The sequence below is a fragment of the Dermacentor andersoni genome, chromosome 8, assembly GCF_023375885.2.
Source record: "Dermacentor andersoni chromosome 8, qqDerAnde1_hic_scaffold, whole genome shotgun sequence".
Classification (NCBI taxonomy): domain Eukaryota; kingdom Metazoa; phylum Arthropoda; class Arachnida; order Ixodida; family Ixodidae; genus Dermacentor; species Dermacentor andersoni.
The window spans coordinates 4,295,449-4,313,395 of NC_092821.1; the positions used below are offsets into that span (position 1 = coordinate 4,295,449).

Genomic DNA, 17,947 nt, shown 5'->3' on the forward strand with positions numbered 1-17,947 from the left:
GGCAAGCGTGCGTGTGGTGTCGCCTTAAAGGGCCCTTCACGAGGCCCCATAGCAAATTTTGGTAATACGTTGGAAGTTCTCACGTGTCCTCTAGGGAGCGTTCTGCAACATGAATTTTTCATTTCGACTCATTATTAGCAGGTGGGCTCCACGGGATAGGGCGCCTCCCTCTTCCCTCGCCCCTTCTAGCATTCGCAAGCGAAATTCCTTCCCTGCCGTCGCGCATGCCGCACCTCGAGGATCGCGTGGCACATATATCACGGGCCCCGCCTGCACTTTTTTTTCTCCTTTCTTCTTCTTTTTTGACGATGCCAACTTCCGCTGACGAGCTGTTATCGTTTCGCGCAGCGCACGATATTGCGCGCTGTGCGCAAGGACACATGAATCGCGACATAATTCTGTGCTACATGAATGCTGAGGCAAAACAGGCAGATATCACAGCATGATCACGCCCTGGAACACGGTAGAAAATTGCATAGTTCCGGTACCTGTGCACGTGACCGCACGACCGTGGGAAGAAGACGGAGCGGAAGGATATCTCTTTTCTTCGGTGCGAAGTAAAGCAAAAATATGCAGGCATTTCCTTTGTGTGTATGATTACTTCTGTAAAGTTCAATTCGTCAACCCAAGCAACAGATCAGACAAATACCAGATGGTGCCTTGAATAATTCTTGAAGTCACGTGTCACCCCGTGCGACGTCACACTGCGGACTCGAGTACGTAGCGCAGGGACGCGAGTACGTCATCCTACGGCTTGGAGCGCGGCGGCCGCGAGGAGAAGGAAAAATGGCGTTCGGATTGAAATTTCAGATCTTTCCGCGGCGCGTAGCGATGTAATACTTTGCAGAAACAATCGTTATCGTGCTGCGCTCTGCGCTTGTTAGCTCAAAATGGACAGATTTGGTGAGGGGCCCTTTAAGTTTCGCACGATTCCAGGCTAGTTTGGTGTTCAAAACTGGAGAAAATTCACGAGAGCCAATGGCTACGAAATGAATAAGCAAGGTGGCCAAAGTTTGGTTCCTACGCATGCAGTCGCGGCCGAGTGTGCGTGAACGACAGTCGAATTCCCGCTGAAGTACGTATTTATTATCGATATTTGAAAGCATGTTTTCGCTTACATGAGCATGTTTATTAAGCTGCGTCAGTAATTATACATATTAAGGGTAGGAAGAAGGGCACTGATCAAAACGCCCTTCTAGATTTACCTAAGCTATCAACGAAAAGCAGCCACGTGTGAGAATGTGCTATATTACGAAAATGCGTCCTGAAAAGAGTCAGGAGCGAGCTCCTGTTTGAAAGAGAGCATTTGAGCGAAAGGTGACTTTGCGTTCCACTTGCGAGCTCCACGTTCCACGCACGAGTGCAAATTTTGACTGAGATGTTCACGGCAGCATATGTTATGCGTGGTCTGCGTTTTTTCACCAAGCCGGAGGCGTGGTTCAGGGTCCCTTTAAAAACGGGAACACCAAACTAGCATTTCCACCCTGATAAGCACTCAGTTCGTATAGGAAGGCTCGGAATTTTTTTTTTTCATCACTAGAATTTCTTGCCAGTATAATGAAGTTCGTGTTCTCGCTCAAGCTGAAGAAATAGCAAAATTGGCCAAAGTACCATCGTGGTTTTTCGTTGAATAGTGGTTAAAACTGTGCTTAAAGGGGCCCTGGGCAATTTTCGCGATACCTCCTTCCCCCTTGTTTCTTTCTGCTCCGTAACCAGCCGCCATTTGTGTAAATGCGTCTGCAACCGGGGATCAGCGCACTGTCACATGCCTTTTTCCGAGCCTTCCATGTAATTCCAAAGATTGTTTTACGACGGGTCGCTACGAAAAGACATCGCTGTGCTCCAAGGAACGGCGTTCGGCACAAGCGGCATTCTTGCGGTATTTCACAAACTTGGTAGCCCTGAAATAAAGAGTGGTCATCCCGTACACTCGTTTGCTTTCGAGAGGCAGTTTGTCCGCATTCTGAGGGTCGCGCGACCGCTAAGAGTAGATGTGCGTTGATTAAGTAGCCGTACATTTAGTCGTCGACAACCAACGACGCTGCACCGATTGTGCCTAACGAAATAGACAGTGTTCCCAATGGTGTGGCCGTAACAATTCGACGCCGTTCGATGTGATAACGGACCGCAACCCGTAGCAAAAAGGTTGTCCTAAAGATGTTCCCACGGGCAACCTCATCAGTGATTAACGGCCGTTGAAGCAGGGTTAGGTTCCGCGGTCTACCAGCCGAGAATAACCGCGATCACGGATGTCACGGTCGCCTGTGTGCTTGCGTGTAGGTAGAGAGCTCGGGACGGCTTGAATCTGAATGTGGGGACACTGAAATTGCGTTCGCATCAGCCTCCGTTCCGGCGGCTAATCGGTCTAATATTCGCACATTCATCCGTGCTTTCCACACGCGCTCCTTCTGCTTCTCTGTTTGTTCATGCATCATTTCGATTGGTGAAACCGTATAAAGATAAAGATCGCGCGTGAAGGCACAGACCACAGCCAGGCCATTCAGAGAAGGTGCTGATATTGGAGAAATCGAATATATTCAGCCTCGAATAATAAATACTCAAGGTGCGAAACGAATTATTCCAACGTTCCTTATTGCATTCGCAATGAAATATTAGAGTAATTGTACGCCCCAGTTTGAATGTCATGGCTGCGTGGCATTCTACTTACACTAAAATTCCGCTATATGTTAACATTCCTGTTCTAAATAAACGTCTTTTGAAAGTCAGTGCTTGTACGTCAGGCGTCTTCCAACTTTGATTTTTGCAATGTGTGCTCTCTCATCGCGAATGCATTATTATGCATAGAAGGAAATATCGGCTACTTGCGTGCTCTTCAGTCATGCGTCCCGTACTACGTGACGCATATGCGCTTTAACATGTAATCTACATCGGTCACATGTACCATGGGCTTTTCTACCTAATATACTCCTTAACAAGTTACTTCAAGCGACAGACCAACAATATGAAAAACGGGGCAGCGTTCACTGCAGATGAACTGGAAGATGGCCGCAGCTGTCGATTGTGCTTTTAGGTTCTCTTCCATGCAATGGTAAGGCGTCTTCCATTCTACAGCGAAGCTGTATACCTCTACAGTCCAAGGGCATTTTCGTGTCGTTGTAAGCAAAAAACTCCCCATACGTGAGCCGATCCCTGAGATAGTGCAATAGATGGCCGAGCGGCGGCGGAGGTGAAGCAGGCGTTAAGGACGCCCCATACGTGGGCTGACCCCGAAGATAGTGCAATGTCGGGCCTACCCGCGGTGGAGGTAGAGTTCGCCAATAAGGGCCCCGCATTCAGAGCGTCGCTTGTCATCCTTCTCCACAAAGTGTAAGGGCACAGATATATTTTTATTTTTATTTTTCTTTATTGGCAACGAAGATATCATCGTAGCTGTTACCTTCATTCGGAAATATATTGGCTCAATGAAAACAAAGTCGTCTTTTGTACTTTCCTGGCTTCCTTGTCCGCTGGTTTACCGCGCACGATATATGCTTTCTGAACTTTTTTCGTTTTGGTTTTAGTAGTTTTGCTAGCACTCAGAAAGCTATCTGTACCTAAAGATACAAATTAAAATGCGTACTCTTTAGTCTTTGCTTGCTCTAGCGGGGATTTTACGCGTTAATTAAACAATAGGTTTATACCCTGTCTCTATAAAATTTGAGGACTTTGATTTCCTAATTTTATAAGTCTTTTGTAATGTGGGATATGGGAAGCCTAGGAAGTCTAAAGCAAGAATATGGTCTTTATTATGAGAGGAAATTTAATCTACCCGTCTCGTCTGAACTTGTGCCAGCTTACATTCTATGTGCTTTCTTTAGGGAGGCCTCCGTGGAGTGGTATGAACGGATTGCATGCAGTTCATCAATATCTTGGTCGCCCCTGCCGTTGTGCTTGGAAAGATCATGGTGGACTCGCTGTCCGCAAACTCAACGGTGCAGCCACTGAGTGAGATGCACATGAGGGTGTACATGGGAGAGTAAGTAGAGATTTTGCAAGCACAACGAATATGTTCCTTTCCTCTTTTTATATGAGAGTATGCGTGAACAAGAAACAAGAACCAAGAAAGCAATTAGCGGGGTTTGTTTTCTTTACTAAAACTTGATTTCTATTAGTTGTACAGGACCAGCTCATTTTTATTTCGCCTTTGTTTTGGCTAACATTGAACAAGCAACTTTTAAATAACATTAAAGAGCGCTAGAACACCATTTGTAAAACTTAAAATAAATGCCAGCATACATAGCAGAATCAGTCGGGTCGAAAAGCGCACACATTAATACAGGATGAAAGAAAACAGGCACAGGTGTAGCACTTCTTAAACCGACATGCACTAACCAACTTGTTGAGGAGCATGTAATCTTAATATAGATAAAATATTACTCATGGAACATTCCGAAATCTTATTTCATGGCATGATTGACTGTCTTGTATTAGCCTACGTGGCGTGGCATACAAAAAAACAGAAAGCATAAAACGCAGATGTGTGCTCCGGCAACTTTTGACGTTCATTTGTAGCTATGTTTACCCCCGTTAATAGTACAATTAACGAGGCCTATTATACGAGATTTCTTCTCCTGAAGGTAGAGATGGTATTAAAACACATCCAGCACCCACGTGGCATAAAGTGTACATCAGGAACACCGATGTGGGGTGCTATAATGCGGCAGTTATCAAGAATGTGGTCGCGACTGCCTTTGAGGCGTGTGTGCTGCGGAAACAATACATAGCGTACGTTCAAGCATTTTTTTTTAGTTTTGCGCTTACAGAATTAAGCCTGTAAAAGGACTAGACTACAAGACCAGCATTCTTCATTAGAGCTGTTATGGATCTGCCAAGTTTATTTTCAGAGCTATCTTAGCCAGATTCACTCTGTTTGTTTAACCTTTGAAAAGTATTTAGAGGATCTGAACAAACACCTCGCTATTTATTTTTTCAACGCTGATATGCACCCAGGTACTCACGATGCGGAAATTCATTTGCCGCGTGCGGTACACCAATGACCTTCAAAACAGTTTTGAGCATGTACAAGCTGAAACCTCAAAAAGTTGAACTACACTTTCTCAGATGTAGATTTTCTAAAAAAATGTTTGTCGCTGCTGCGCGAGTCAATGCGCTTTCTTGAGTTTACTGTGTGAAACGCGTATGTAATAATCGATACATGAAAATGCTGACGCTGGAAAACAGTACCCAGGCTGTCTTTTCCAAGCTTACACGTGAATTAAATCTACTGCGGGAAATTCAACAAAGGCACGCAGTAAGGGATATGGAGTAGCGGTAAATGGAGTACAAGACCGCATCGCATATGCTAGTCATTGCACAAACAAGTTAGAAAAATATGCTGCTTCTGAATACTCCCTACTGTTGCTTCAATTGCCACTCAAGCTGTAACTTTTACTACGCTGAACTTCTATTTGTCATTTCCAATCGCGATGTTCAAAAGCCAGATACAGTGCACCAAACACTTGATTGTCATGTTTTGGCATTGAGCCAGACAGGGTTGCCGGTGCTCTTTTTAAAACCAGCCCTCCGCGAGTTCTGTGGCACAGGTTTTGGGCCACCTCCTTTGAGAGATGGCGCCAGGCTGCGTCCCTAGGCCGGCATCACTCGGTGAGCCGCGGATGGTTGTGATGGTTGTGAGTTTTCAGGAATTGTAGTGATTACCCTAACCGATCTGCTTTTCCGGTAGCCATTTCATGCTGACATCTGCTCTGGATTACGAGAGAGCCAGCATTTTTTACAGTAGTTCCTGCTTGCTAACTGTGATAGCCTGTTCGGAGCACTGAAGACAAGTTTAACGTCAAAGTGTTGTCATATTTTCTTGAGACGATGGGACATGCAATGTAGACAAGGTATGATGGCGATATTGTCGAGCTTATCTGCTCAACTTTGTAGCCCTCCGTCACCAACGCTGCCTTGTTGTTTTGTTTCTTCTGATGAACTGCCTCACCTACTGAGACAAAGAACGGTTCTCGGTAAGCTGTTCCTTCTAGACGCTTCGCCTGCGCTAAGAAACTGCCCCCCCCCCCCGCCCTCTAGGCGTGGTGGCGGGACTTGTCCAAAGCACTTGAGATATGTGGTTGCACAGTTGCCTTATTTACTAATTTACTATGGGCGGATGTGAATAGAAAGCGTGGCTTCTTCTGCGCACGAGGCTCATATAGCCAGCGCGTGAGAACCGCTGAGAACACTGTTCTAATATCTGGACCGAATGTAGTCCTTATTTCGGAACCTCATGTGTCAACACAAGTCACCACACACGGAGTTATGGTAGACTCAATTGAAACGCCCTCTTTTTTATAGTAAATACTCTCGTTTCATACCACGAAAGTGGACGTGAGGTACGAAGAGCTGAAGCAACCTACGAGCGCTCATGCCAGCATATTTCGGAATTGCAAAACTCCAAAATTATCAATACCTTCTTCAGTGTCCTTCAGAATATCTTTTGAATTATGCAGGTAATTTATGTCGACCGAGGAAGCTTTGATGCAGCTGCGTGATTACTGCATCAAAATTTCTACGACCTGTCCTGAATTTCGCATCATGGAGGGTCATCTACGGTGAAAAGTTGCAACTTACCTTTTAAGAGCCGCCCCAAATGATTTTGCCAGGATCCCTTTTCTGAGACAACTTACCTAAACGGTATCGAGTCTGCGCGTCTTGGGACAGCGTTTGGTACGTCTGGTTCCATTTCGTCTTTATCTTTTACGCGCTGTTTACTATTAGTACGAATCGCTAACCAGCCCAGGTAGCCACATTGCTATGTTACCTTGTATCCTTTATCATCATCATCAGCCTGGTTACGCCCACTGCAGGGCAAAGGCGTCTCCCATACTTCTCCAACAACCCCGGTCAAGTACTAATTGTGGCCATGTCGTCCCTGCAAACTTCTTAATATCATCCGCCCACCTAACTTTCTGCCGTCCCCTGCTACGCTTCCCTTCCCTTGGAATCCACTCCGTAACCCTCAATGACCATCGGTTATCTTCCCTCCTCATTACATGTCCTGCCCATGCCAATTTCTTTTTCTTGATTTCAACATAGGTGTCATTACCTCGCGTTCGTTCCCTCACCCAATCTGCTCTTTTCTTATCCCTTAACGTTACACCCATCATTCTTCTTTCAATTGCTCGTCGCGTCGTCCTCAATTTAAGTAGAACCCTTTTCGTAAGCCTCCAGGTTGCTGCCCCGTAGATGAGTGCTGCTAAGACACAGCTATTATACACTTTTCTCTTGAGGGGTAATGGCAACCTGCTGTTCATGACCTGAGAATGCCTGCCAAACGCACCCCAGCCCTTTCTTATTCTTCTGATTATTTCCGTCTCATAATCCGGATCTGCCGTCACTACCTGCCATAAGTAGATGTATTCCCTTACCACTTCCAGTGCCTCGCTACCTATGGTAAATCGCTGTTCTCTTCCGAGACTGTTAAACATTACTGTAGTTTCCTGTAGATTAATTTTTAGACCCACTCTTCTGCTTTGCCTCTCCAGGTCAGTGAGCATGTATTGCAATTGGTCTCCTGAGTTACTAAGCAGGGCAATATCATCAGCGAATCGCAAGTTACTAAGGTATTCTCCATTAACATTTATCCCCAATTCTTCCCAATCCAGGCCTCTGAATACCTCGTGTAAACACGCTGTGAATAGCATTGGAGAGATCGTATCTCCCTGCATGACGCCTTTCTTTATTGGGATTTTGTTGCTTTCTTTATGGAGGATTACGGTGACTGTGGATCCGCTGTGTGATCCGCTGTAGATATCTTTCAGTAATTTTACATGCGGCTCGTCTACACTCTGATTCCGTAATGCCTCCATGACTGCTGAGGTTTCGACAGAATCAAACGCTTTCCCGTAATCAATGAAAGCTATATATAACGGTTGGTTATATTCCGCACATTTCTCTTTCACCTGATTGTTAGTGTGAATACGGTCTATTGTTGAGTAGCCCTTACGGAATCTTGTCTGGTCCTTTGCTTGACAGAAGTCTAAAGTGTTCCTGATTCTATTTGCAATTACCTTAGTAAATAGTTTGTAGGCTACTGACAGTAAGCTGATCGGTCTATAATTTTTCAAGTCTTTAACATCCCCTTTCTTATGGATTAGGATTATGTTAGCGTTCTGCCAAGATTCCGGTACGCTCGAGGTCATGAGGCATTGCGTATACAGGGTGGCCAGTTTCTCTAGAACAACCTGCTGACCATCCTTCAACAAATCTGCGGTTGCGTGATCCTCCCCAGCCGCCTTCTCCCTTTGCATAGCTCCCAAGGCTTTCTTCTTCCGGCGTTACCTGTGGAATTTCGAATTCCTCTAGACTATTCTCTCTTCCGTTATCGTCGTGGGTGCCACTGGTACTGTATAAATCTCTATGGAACTCCTCAGCCACGTGAACTATCTCATCCATATTAGTACTGATATTGCCGACTTTGTCTCTTAACCCATACATCTGATTCTTGCCAATTTCTAGTTTCTTCTTCACTGCTTTTAGGCTTCCTCCGTTCCTGAGAACATGTTCCTTGACTGAGAGCATGTTCCTGAGAGCATGTTCTGTGAGAGCTTGTATCCTTGGCTGACGGTAAAGACTGGCGTGGACGCCCGTCTGTTTGCGGAGCAATAACGTTAGCCACAATCTCAAGAGAGGTTGAGGTGGTGTCGGCGCTTGAAACAGGGAGTTTTGGTTGCGCCGCGGTGTTCATTTTCTTTTGTATTCGTAGCCGTGCGCAGGCCATGGACATACATGGCACTGAGGTTGCCTTTCCAACAGTTTATACTGTTTGGCGTGTTCTGCGTGTAGCTTGACTCTAATAAAAACTTTTTCTGGGGGTTTGTTTCTGTTTCTAGGTTATCACTTTCAAGAAAGAAAAGAATCAATCACCCAGGAAATTTACTAAGTATAGTAAGGAATTAGTAAATTGGTATCCTTAGTAAATTTCCGTATTATCACGGACTTTGAAAAGCTGCACCCCACTACAATCCGTCGTTAATTCCTCAAGGAGTAGAGTTGGTGCCGAATCATCGGCACCGAATGTGCCCACTGCTTATTTGGAGGCGCTAACTATTTATTTATACAAAACCAAAAGAGAGCTATTTTTGTCAGATTTTCTTGCGTCCAGATTAGAAGTTTTACGTTTTATGGACACAATGAACCCATCTTCTTACCAATGCATGGCGCAGCTTTGCTAGTGCAGTACAGACACCCCTTTCACATTCTTTTTTTTGTTTTTCTATACAGATAGCTGTACACAGAAAATAAGTGGAGTATCTGTGTGCCAAATTTGCCTCTATTTTAGGTAATGCCATCGACATTTTTTTATGCGCGTTTGCGTGCCGAGATGCATTGGTATTAAAAGTTGTCTTGCATATCTATGCAGCCTGCTCACTGAAGCCCAAATGGCAACATGATATTACTGCCGTAGTGAAAATCCCGACGTCACTCCTTTTTATAGTTTCAGTTTCGACATGACCGTCGACGAAAACGTATGGTCCTGTATATTCGGAAACTCAGCACTGGGAATGTATCGACTATGTCTTGACCAAATTGTTGTACAACGGATTATGGCATCTCCTTCAGTGAAGAAAGCTCGAAGGCATACAATTCTTGCGCTTGAATGTGGAGGCGTTTTCTTTTTTCCGTTTTGTCACCTGAACTTTCGGCTTTAGCTCCTTTTGTCTCTGAGATACAGTTTACACCGTGGTGTTTATGTACTTCTACATGTGGATTCAATATTGTCACTTCTAACAGCAAATCACTGCTTTTTTATTGCAGCAGTATTTTTTTTATTTTGTTAATTATAAACAAATGCCGATTTAGCATTCTAGTGCACTTGCATGCATCACATGGTCAAGATGTTAACACATATGCAAAAACCACTTTCGAAACCAATTATACAGGATGACTTGCTCACGGGAACACTACGTGATATATCTTTATGTAGGCGGTAGATTAGAGACGGTAAACGACTATAAAAGAATCTAATCACCTCTATATTTGGCGCAAAAAACGGTAACTACGGTTTAGACTCACTCAGGTTTCAAACAATCGCGACATCGTATGAACGAGAGATGGGTGTTTCTAGAAATTTCGTCCCCTACATAATCTGGCGGCTGTTTCATATATCACCAAGGACTATCATGTTGTTTTTAATCAGCAAGAGCTAAGCTGCATACCTCACTGAGGAACCTAAATCTAAATATAAGTTCTAAAGAAACTCTAAGCAGCAGCAAGCATGCTGGGTGAAACACGCGGCAGCAGAATATGCTGTCTCCAGGCACGCCCAGTTAACCAGCCCAGTTAATGATTGCACTGTCCTCTTCAGTGGCCTGATTTACTTGAATAAAGTCAGAGGCAGAAGACGTGCCAAGCCCCGCGAAAGAAGTGCACGGGGCGTTCCGCTTCGGTTTAGTATTTCTGTCATCGTGGGCGTAGATTTCACTGTCCTGAGGACAAATAATAAAATTAAATTATGGAGTTTTACGTGCCAAAACCACTTGCTGGTTATGAGGCATGTCGTAGTGGGGGGACTCCGGAAATTTGGATCACCAGGAGTTGTTTAACATGCAAGTAAATTTAAGTACATGGGTGTTTTCGCATCTCAACCCCATCGAAATGCGGCCGCCGTGACCGGGATTCGATCCCGCGACCTCAGCTTAGCAGCCTAACAATATAGCCTAAGTAACCACGGCGGGTCCTGAGGACAAATAGATAATGTTTGTTGTTTCACCACTTAATGCCGTAAAAAACCTAGGGGAGGAATTCCCTTTGCAAAATTACGAACGAATTTTGGCGCAAGAAGAATCTTAAGAAAAAAAAATCCGTTCTTAAAGCTTAAAAAGTCTTCGCAAGATCAGCAAGTTTGTGGTGCCCACCGCTGCAAATATGAGCGCTGTAGTCTAAAAAAAAGTGCATATATGTCATAGTGGCATACACGCAAAATTCTGTACATCCGTCAATAGTTAGCGCAATTCGATTCACAAAACCTAAGCAGTCACCGAAGATGGCGACCTAAGTAGTATTTTTACGATAGCGGTATTGCAGTCCTACTAATGTGATTAACTTCTGTCTGCGCCGCCCGAGCTAACGCGCGTAAGCGTTGGAACGCGCTCATTCGACTGATTGGCCAGAGACCACAATTGATAGCCGAGGATGGCGGGTGCTTATATATTTGCGGGCCGGTCTCATTTGTCATGTCAAAGCACATTGAGCTGTTTGTGTGCATAACTGAAAATAATATGCCATAACACGTGAAAAAACTATATTTTCCTTAGACTTAGACGTGTAGCGTCCGTGCCTGACAGCCATCAAGTTTTACAGTTAAATCTCGATTCGACTAGCCTTCCGTAGTTTTTTCGCCGTCCGGAAAGAGAAACGGACTTTGCTATTTGTAACCAACCCATCCGGGTGAAGTGTGGCGGCGCAGATGTCAAAATGCGGAACGGATTAGAACGGGCGCCGTGTACAATAGCGTGACGTCAAGGTTATCACAGTATATAAGCAGGAGTTGTATCGGCTCTGAAAACAGCTGCTCTATGATGGGGCTGACACGTATAGTTCGTACACCCGAAGAACAATATGCGTACGAGGTACGTCGGAGGGAGCAGCAACGAGAATGTAAACGGCGCTGGCGCGAAGCGACCACCGATGAAGAATGCTCCCGCGATGCTGAACGAAAACGACAATCGCGCTCCCGGACACCTCCCAACGAGCAACGACGCCGGACCGCAACGCGTAAAAATTACAACCATTCCACTCCGTGAAGATGGAATGGCAGCGAAAACATTTTGCTTTTCGTTTCAGAGCCTTGACTGTCGTGAGTTTTCGCTGCCATTCCATCTTGACATAGTGGAACGGTTGTCATTTTATTTCATTGATGTGTTTTGAGCACTGCTCTCATTTGTTTTTCTAGTCTTAGCTTTCTCTTGGTCATAGTGCTGCGGATCACTAATTTTTCTAATGCTTTAAGGCTATAATTCTCCATGCAAGATGAAACAAGGAAAAAAAAACGCCTAGACGTTTCGGACTATCAAAGCTTCTTGCTCTTAAACAATTCCACAGTCATGTTCCGTGCTGTCAGCCTCGGCCTTGAATTATATAAGTCACAGTTTTAATTCAGGACTAAGTCGAAGAGGCGTAGTGTCTGTGCCCGCAATTTTGCTCATGCTCTGGCCTACGCTATAAACCAACGTATGCGTAGGACGTATGCCAATACTGTCTTTCATACGAAGCGGCACATCAATTCGGTGGCATAATGGTCCCATAATGGCCAAGCACCAGGCTGGGAGCGCGCATGTGGCTTTTTTACAAGTAGGTATTCGGCGGCAGCATTTGCCTACGGCTAGGAGTTGCCTTGAGTATGATCTTCATGTGATGTTACGCACATCACAGCAGTAGAATGTTCGCATCAGCAAACACAGTTGAAAATGTTGTTACAAGCAACGAAGTGTTGTAATACCAGTAGAAAATGTGAACTACGATTACGTCAAAACGTACACTCTTTCAAATAATATATCAGTATAGCGTTGTGACGTACAGCACTGACGGCTAATTTGTGACCGTCAAAACCAGAAGTATGGCCAAGGTTTTTGAATTGCGCTATAGAGTATTACAAGAAAGGAAGTGCTGGAGATTTTTACCTAAATTCTCTTTGTATATGTGCAGAACCGTGTTCTCAGGTGCTCCCTTCTTCTACCATATGCTTCGTGCACTCTATTGGGGATTGCGATAACAATACGGTACAGAGGATGTGATCCAATGCTATCAGGTGCCATAAAGAGGATTGACCAGGTGAGCATTTTATTCGAGCTGTTTATATCACAATGCATATCTACGGACTTCCCTAGAGGAGGTATAGCAATTGTAATGGCAACTCCAGCAAATTATAGAGGCCAACGAATCTCAACCAAACTTCTCTTACATGCTTTCTTTGGCACTGTCCTCATCTCGGCCGCACAGTACGGCTGAACTCGTTTAATAAGTTTTGCTGCGACAGCTGTTAATTGGTCTGAACAGGGTTTGTCTTGTCCATCCGTACAATTAATTACACTGACGATAGCCGCTGTCATCATCGGCGTTACTTATTATTCGTCAGCCCGCCTCATCATCCCGAGCTTCAACATCGTCATAGCACGGAGAAAAGTAAAATTGTTCCATGACGGCCTCCTCTTAGATTCGAGCTAATGCCGCTGCAGGAATGTAAATTTCCGTGTTAGGCACACTACCCAATATGCTTTGATGGATTTTTTATTGCTTGGAAAAAAAAGCAGCAGCTCATCTACAAGCAATGAAGTTTAGGTACATTCACACATGCAGGCAAACACATGCACGCAAAGAAAAGATTCTTTCTGGCTGAGGCGCCTGAGCGGCATGCTTACAATGTACACATGCCACACTTTCCAGAATAAAGCTATCTTGTTCGTTGCGGAGTTTATGCATTCCGATCGCACATCCAACGTTTACAGGGAATTTGAGACCAACTTTTGTAAACCGCAGCCCATCGCTTCGCCTCCGGTCTCACGGCGAATCCCGTGTCGGCTACCCGCTTCCAAAGACAAATTTGTGGCGCAGCGCTGACCGCTGGCCGCTATGCTTTCATTGTGGAGAAGTAGGACATGTTTACCGCGCGTGCCACTACCGTGCAGCTGGGTATCCAAGACTCCCCAACTGCAATTACCCCCTGTTTGATGCTGCACGTACCGGCGACGGCAATTCTACAAACTCTTGGTCGGAAGGTTCAACGGCGCCTCGATCGCGTTCCCCTTCTCCCGCTCGTTACACCCCACCGACCCATCGCGGTTTTCCTGACGCCTCTAGGAGCAGGTCTCCTAGCTCGCGTCAGAGAAACTAGAGGCAGCGACCTCCGGGGGTGAGGTTGCAAACCGTCTAGCTTTCCAAGAGCCTCCAGCACCGACGATCGACGACTTTAAAACTCCGACTACTCCAACCACACTCCCTATCACCAACGCCGTCAGCGGTGATCCTGTCATTTGCATTGCCAACCATCAGGTGCCCGTTCTCGTCGATACTGGTTCGCATTTTTCAATAATAAGTCGAAAGCTGGCCGACAGCCTGAGAAAAATGAAGACGCTGTGGACCGCGACCAACGTCAGAACAGCCGGCGGCCAGTGGATGGCGCTGATTGGAAAATGCGCAGCCAGAATAGTAATCGCCGGTGCAGCCTTCGTTGCCACCCTCATCATTATCTTTGAGTGTTGTAAGGAACTTATATTGGGGATGGATTTCATGAGAGAGTATGGTGCAGTGATTAATGTCCGCGACCTCGTCGTTACTAGTTCTACGAGCTCAGACGACGTCGACCCCACGGAAAACCAGCGACACCGCTAACGTATCGCCGATGACATCACGCTTTCGCTGCGAAGCTGTTCCCTTGTACCTGTAATCTGCAACAATTTGAACACTGGGACTTGCGTCAATGAAGATATCGACGGAATGGTGCTGAGTCAAGACGTTTCCATCGCCAGGCCCGTAATTAAAGTACGCGACGGACATGCTGAAATGCTACTGACGAATTTTACCAGGGAACGTCGACACATTGGTAAAGGCATGGGTGTTGCTACAGGACTGTCTCTCAGTCGAGCACGCGGTGTCCACCACGGCCATGCCTGCCCCTGTGGTTGATATCAGTCCCAACTTATGGCCCGTCGAACGCAACAGCCTTCTTGAGCTCATCGTTGAATTGAAGAGCTGCTTCTGATCTACATCACAAGTTAGTCAGACGCCGCTCACTAGACGCCATTCACACTTGGTTTTAGAGCAGGTGGAAGCGGACAGAGCTTCGCAATATCCGCCCGCCTCGGCGGAACAACGGGCGAAAGAGGAGGAGGAGGAAAAACGTTTATTGAGCTCGAGAAAATTTTATGAATTTCGCGGAGTCAGATGGTGTCTTCCATCTTCTTAGCAATGGCCGTCCGCCCCTAGTCCAGGGCTCCGCTGGATACCGCTGCCATCTGGGCCCGCCGGATCAGCCATAGTTGGACGTCTTGACGGTCGCTAGTAACGGGCGGAAAACCAGGTGGCGAAAAAATCGGTCTCGGACCGATTTTTTTTCACCGCGAGGAAGTGGAAACCGGTTCCTCTTCACCGGAAGCTGCACTAACGTCTAAACACCTGGTCGCAAAATTTAACGTTTTCCGTTGTTCATTGTCTATCTTTAGGAAAAGCAACTAGCTAAAACTATCGAAAATATGTCTTTGTTATCTTCCATGGTAGACTACAGTTAAAAACGACGCGCGCAGTTGCGCGAAATTATAGCTTTTAGTAACTGAAGGGTCAATGAATGAACGTATGTCTTGAAATAGTGTGATGAACTGCGCCACCACGCGGACAAACGTACGAAAGCTAGATGGATGTGGGCGAAAGCGGCAGTGGTTTCCGCTGCAGTGGCAAACAAATGTCAACATATTGTACATGCGCGGATATATTTTCCGGCCACTTTGGCTTTTCCGCTCGCTTGCCGTTTCCGAAGTGCAAACGTAGCCTAAGCACCATGTTGTCACCGAAGCCAACCCCAGACAAATTCGGCAGAATCCTTATCGTGTAGCACCGAAAGAGCGCGAGGCCATACAAACACCATTGAAGACGATGCTTGAGGACGGGGTTATTCGGCCATCTAAGAGTCCTTGGGCATAGCCTGTCATATTGTCATATTGTCATATGGTGAAAAAGAAGGACGGTAGCGTGCGCTTCTGCGTGGGCTGTCGAAAACTCAACCAGATCATAAAGAAACACGTTTATCCCCAACCGCGTATCGACGGATCACTGGACAGGCTACTAAACGCACGTTACTTTTCGTCAACGGACACTAAAAGCGGCAACTGGAAAATAGATATTGATGAGAGAGACCGTGCGAAAACCGATTTTGTGATGCCCGACGGACTTTATGAATCCCAGGTGCTTCCCTTCGGTTTGTGTTCTGCGCCTGCAACGTTTCAACGACGAATGGACACGGTACTGTCAGGCCTGAAATGACAAAGCTGTCTGGTGTATCTCAACGACGTGATTGTTTTCTCCACCACGTTCGAGGAACACTTAGGGAGACTAAAGACGGTCTTTGAAGCAATACTCTCAGCTCGTCTTATTTTGAAGCCTGCAAAAGTGCCATTTTGGTTTTTAAGAACTTTAATTCCTCAGTCACGTTGTTAGTCATAAAGATGTGCAACCTGACCCTGATAAAATATTTGCCCTCGCTGATTTCCCAACGCCATGACATAAAAAGGCCGTGCGACGTTTTCTGGGCCTTTGCGCGTACTACCGACGGTTTATTGTGGAATTTTCCTGCATCGAAAAGTTATTAAGACATCTCAACAGAGAAGATGTCCCCGTCGTGTAGGGTCGAGATTAACAACGGACATTTCACGACGTACTGCAACAGCTGCAGTCGCCTCCTGTGCTTGCACAGATTGATGAAGACGCTCTGACGATTCTTCATACCGATGCGCGTAATGCCGGCCTTGGTACATTGAATGTACAGCGGCAGAACTACCCTGAAGGAGTGATTGCTTACACCAGCAGGACGCTATCAAGAACGGAAGCTGACTACTCCACTACAGCAAAAGAAATCTGTCGCGCACTGGTGTGGGCCTTCCTAAAATTTCGGCCATAGCTGTATGGTCGGTGTTTCACCGTTCTCAGTAATGATGATGCACTTTGCTGGCTGACTAATTTAAAAGATACAGCTGGTCGGCTTGCGCGCTGGAGTCTTCGGCTCCAAGAGTTCGATTTCACTGTTGTATACAAATCGGGGAAACGACACACCGACGCCGACTGCGTTTCTTGGTCTCCTGTTGAGACTGCAGGGCACGACGATGATGACGCGGCTTTTCTAGACATGCTAGATAGTGCCGCAGTTTAGTAGTAGTAGTAGTAGTAATAATAATAATAATAATAATAATAATAATAATAATAATAATAATAATAATGTCTTTATTTGTGTCCCATAAAAATACACGATACGGGAGACCTGCACTAAAAGCTGTCATGAATGACAGCTTGACAGAGCCGTAGGCCCCCCATACACGGAGTAGTTACATAACGACAAATAAAAAGTCATATAATACATGGTTACGTTTATAATTACATTTCTCAAGCGTACAGTGTAACGTACACAAATTGTGAGGAAATAAGGCAAAATGGAAATACAAATTACAAATTCACGCATGTAATAAAACACAATCAATGACGGAGGAGTCACAAAAGAAACAACATAAATGCAGTTTCACCTATCCGCAAGAAAAACAGTAATACATATACAATGATGGTAAAGAGAAACAAAACAGATAATGCACACATTGTCAATTGAAAGAAGGGAAGACGGAACCATTCCCTCACCATGTACACTGTTATGGATAACGGGGTAGCGAAAAACTTGGTTTGCAGAAACGAAAAGTTAAGAAAATTTACGGCCTAGAATTTGTTAAAGTGCTGTCGAAGTTCTTTGAATGTCATATCTTCACGTTTAACGTGTTCATTATTTAATCTATTAAGTAATCTGGGTAATTTGTTCTGTAGTGTCTGTAGATCATACGTTGTTTTATAAGCTCTCCCTTTCCAGGCCGTAGCGTTACGTGTCAGGCGGGCAGAAGTGTTTTCCTGTAGGTTAGCTAAACGTTGTAAAAAGGAACTATTATTTACTTTTTCGTTTTTAAATGCATTGCCTAACATGTAGTCGAATAATTTGGCGACTGGGATTACGTTGTACTTGTCAGAAAGATGTTGTGTGTGAGAGTTATAAGCTCTCCCTTTCCACGCCGTAGCGTTACGTGTCAGGCGGGCAGAAGTGTTTTCCTGTAGGTTAGCTAAACGTTGTAAAAAGGAACTATTATTTACTTTTTCGTTTTTAAATGCATTGCCTAACATGTAGTCGAATAATTTGACGACTGGGATTACGTTGTACTTGTCAGAAAGATGTTGTGTGTGAGAGTAATAGACCAAGCCCTCAACA

At 45.3% G+C, this 17,947-nt stretch overlaps 1 long non-coding RNA gene across 1 annotated transcript in view; it reads left to right on the forward strand.

Annotated features, from left to right (window-relative positions):
- The first annotated feature begins 3,829 nt into the window (after positions 1-3,829).
- Positions 3,830-17,947, forward strand: part of LOC129383624 (uncharacterized) — a 41,435-nt gene continuing 27,317 nt past the window's right edge. Inside the window, exons 1-2 of the long non-coding RNA XR_008611486.2 lie at positions 3,830-3,976; positions 12,649-12,774. This is a non-coding gene — a long non-coding RNA (uncharacterized lncRNA). The remainder of the gene's footprint in view (positions 3,977-12,648; positions 12,775-17,947) is intronic.